This window comes from Manacus vitellinus, unplaced genomic scaffold (genome assembly GCF_001715985.3).
Source record: "Manacus vitellinus isolate BGI_N305 unplaced genomic scaffold, ASM171598v3 scaffold_94_pilon, whole genome shotgun sequence".
NCBI classification, from domain to species: Eukaryota; Metazoa; Chordata; class Aves; order Passeriformes; family Pipridae; genus Manacus; species Manacus vitellinus.
The window spans coordinates 1,234,802-1,237,487 of NW_021940890.1; the positions used below are offsets into that span (position 1 = coordinate 1,234,802).

The window sequence follows — 2,686 nt, forward strand, 5'->3', positions numbered from 1 at the left end:
GATTTAAACCTTTATAGCTCTGAATTCCTTAAGACATAATCAGCAGAAATTTAACTTTCAGAATTGTATGTAATCATTTGCCTCATCCATCCCAAAAAATGGAACCATTTTTAACTTGCAATTAAAAGACTTGGCTCCAAATCTCCCATCCCAGCCCTCAGCTTCCTCCTCAGCCTTGGGAAGGACAAGCACAGGAGGCTGCAAACTGGAAATTGTAAAACCAGCACCATTTCTGCTCTAATTCAATTTACCAAACCCAGGGAAATCAATAAGAGACGTGTCTTTGCATGTCACACTCATTTCTTTTTTTTTTTGGCCAAACTCTGCCTGTCTCATTCACAAGTGCAGATGGAACAGGAGGAAAGCAAGGCCCTTTTTAGATTTCCACAATAAATGCACACAGGGAAGTCTTTGGGACAGGTAATATGATATAGATTCAAATCTTTCAGGGGAACAACATCAGAAATATTCCAGTGTACATGTGGACTTTAAACTTTCTCTCTCTTCCTGCCCTGAAATGAACTGCTCCAGATGTGAGGAATTATTTTGGCTGCTTCTGAACAGGATTTATACACAGTTTTGACGTGCAGATATTTTACATGGAAATGGATATTTTATAGGGAAATGGATGTTTTTTCCAATGGAAATTCCATTCCAAAGAGCTTGCAAACATCTCTCCCTTTGCAGGAGGTTAGGGATGGCCACCCCCTGATCCTGATGGAAGGAACATCTGCAGAATTCCTGCCCATCAGGTGAGGTCCTAAATGCGCTAAAATACGGACGTTCCTCACAAGTTACTTCAAATTTCCTTTTCTCTGTTTCCATTTTCACTCCAGAGGCAGGAAAATGACCCTTCTCTGCCCTCAGGATTCCCTCCTCACCTGAGAGGATCTTCCTTCTCCCTCTTTGACCTTCTTGTCTCCCCTGACATGTCATTAAACCAAGCTCCACTTTTTTCTCAAATAACTTTTCTGACATTTTCTGTGACAGTTTCTTTTAAATCCTCCTCACCCAATGCTTAAAATACTTTAAAATCTCCTTAACCAATGCTTAAAAACCTAAATTTCCCCTGTGTCCTGCTTTCCCACCATTCCATCCTCCTCTGAGAGGTGTTTATTGTAACTCCAGTGACAAAGCAGGTGACATGGAGCAGGATCTGACAGGAATGTTCTGGTGATTCATCCAGGGTAAAATCTGGGAGCCCTATTCCAGGAATATGGAGAAAATTAAGGAAAGCCCCAGAGAAAGAGGGTTCAAGAGAGATGTGGTCCCACAGAGCCATGAAATCCTCTGGGTTGCTGCGGTTTAGTTGGGATATTGGGAAGGAATTCCTGGCTGGGAGGGTGGGGAGGCCCTGGAATAGAATTCCCAGAGAAGCTGTGGCTGCCCCTGGATCCCTGGAACTGTCCAAGGCCAGGTTGGAGCAACATGGGCTGGTGGAAGGTGTCCCTGCCCACGGCAGGGGTGGCACTGGATGGGCTTTGAGGTCCCTTCCCACCCAAACCAGTCTGGCATTCCATGGAAATTCAACAACTCTAAACCTGTTATGAGCTAAATATTCCCAAAATTCTTCCTGGATTCTGTCTGAAGAAGCAAAACTGCACAGGTCAGGCACAGAGGGAGAGATTTAAGAATCCTCAATTCAACAGAAATTTAGGGATCAGAGAAAGGGAATGGTGTGGATGGAACCAGGAGCAGACCCCACAAAACTGGCAGCATTTTCAGGGCATTAAAAGGCTAAAACAAAGATTAAGAGCAGCTGATTTTTCCAGCTCAGAACCCCATTCCCACCTGGAAAACCTCCTGTCCTCTTTCTGCCACTCCCCAAAGATGCTCTTCCCCATCCTGTGGCTCCCAAAAACCAGCAAACCCCAGTCAAAAATACCAAGCCAAATAATTACCCAGCACAAACAGTCTGCTGGGAGGGTGTAAAGAAAAACAAGGATTTTAATTATGGCCCTCATTCCAGGGGGAATTCCTGCAAAAACGTGTGTCCAAATGGATCACTGGGTTCCAAATCACCCCCTGGTTTGAAACGTGGCCTCAGAGACATGAAAGGGGAATATTTTGATGAGCCTGACACGGAGTGTTGTCAAGGAAATTAGAGCAAAGTAACTCCAGTTAATTATATAAATAGATAATTAAAATTAAATTAAAATTAAATTAAAATTAAGCAGGGAAAAAAAATAAAAAGCAGCAAAAAAAATCCTAATGCAATTAATTTCATTATATATTCTTCAACTTGGGCGAATTCTCCTCGTAATTCCCTAATTCCTCTCGGGGCAGGGGAATCACGGCCCTCGTTTGTGCCCAGCCATGCAAACAGTGGCATAAACACGGATTAAAATCACCCATTTTCATTTCAAATGAGTGGGATTCAGGCAGGAGGGGGAAGGAGAGGGAAGGAGAGCCAGGAGCCTCCGGGTCCCAAAGGCCTTCCCGGGATTTGTCCCGGTCGGCTCCAGGACTCCCAGGGAGGTCACACAAGCACAGACCCCACACCCATTCAGCATAAAGAACGTGCTCAAACTGTGTGTTTGTTTTGCAGCTCCCAAAGCTCATCCCGGCAGGAGATCTGCAGGATAACAAACTGTTTTCTGCCTCAACTTTGCCAAAATATCCGTCTCCAAAGTCTGCCTTAATCCCCAATGTCTCCCTCCCTGCACAAACTGTTGTTTCAGGTGTT

The 2,686-nt window shown here is 44.4% G+C and overlaps 1 protein-coding gene across 1 annotated transcript in view; it reads right to left on the bottom strand.

Annotated features, from left to right (window-relative positions):
• The window catches only part of MDGA2 (MAM domain containing glycosylphosphatidylinositol anchor 2), a gene marked incomplete at its 5' end in the record, with an annotated part of 146,887 nt that overhangs the window by 28,262 nt on the left and 115,939 nt on the right, over positions 1 to 2,686 (bottom strand). The gene's annotated exons all lie outside the window — the stretch shown is intronic.